Source organism: Alligator sinensis, unplaced genomic scaffold (genome assembly GCF_000455745.1).
Source record: "Alligator sinensis unplaced genomic scaffold, ASM45574v1 scaffold1399_1, whole genome shotgun sequence".
NCBI lineage: Eukaryota > Metazoa > Chordata > Crocodylia > Alligatoridae > Alligator > Alligator sinensis.
In genome coordinates this window covers 26,292-26,906 of record NW_005843513.1, presented here as the reverse complement: position 1 = coordinate 26,906, position 615 = coordinate 26,292, and the positions used below count along the sequence as shown (strand labels likewise).

At 42.0% G+C, this 615-nt stretch overlaps 1 pseudogene; it reads right to left on the bottom strand.

The window, feature by feature from the left end:
* LOC102380385 overlaps positions 1-240 on the bottom strand; it is a 65,026-nt pseudogene extending 64,786 nt beyond the window's left edge.
* Positions 241-615: the final 375 nt, after the last annotated feature.

Genomic DNA, 615 nt, shown 5'->3' with positions numbered 1-615 from the left:
TTGTCTTGCAAAGCACATTTCTTTTACATTAGAAATTTCATTCAGCTCTAACTATTTCACTTCGGGGAGGTGTGCAATGAGATATCTGTCCCAGGAAATAACCATGTGGTTTCTGCTTACCCGATATCGGAGCACCATTTCCACTCCCTCTCTGGATCACAAGTTCTGTCCCACTCTGGCTTGCAACACTGAGCTGAATATCCAAGTTCAAAGTCAGTCTGGCATTTACAGCCTTTGTGCTTCCAGTTGCATTAAGTCTGGAAACACAAAACACAACTTCCCTATTAATTTGCATTAAGATATCCAGCACTCAGGATCTCTCTGTTCTGTGGAAATGCTTTTCCTTCTCTTGCCCAGTCACCTGATTTTTCCTTTACCTAGGATCTGTTACTAGATTTTTCCTTTTTCCAGATACATTTCCTCAGGCATGAATCAGAGGATCGAATGTGTTTGCAAGCAGGCATTACATCACCATTCTAATAGTGGAGTAAGAGTTTGCTACTAAAATTGGGAATTACTTTCTTGAAATGGTTTGTGCTAAGAGTGTCTCACTACTCTCTCCAGCATTGGGCCTGACCCTGAACTGACTCCCACGCATAGAGATGTTTGCAGCAT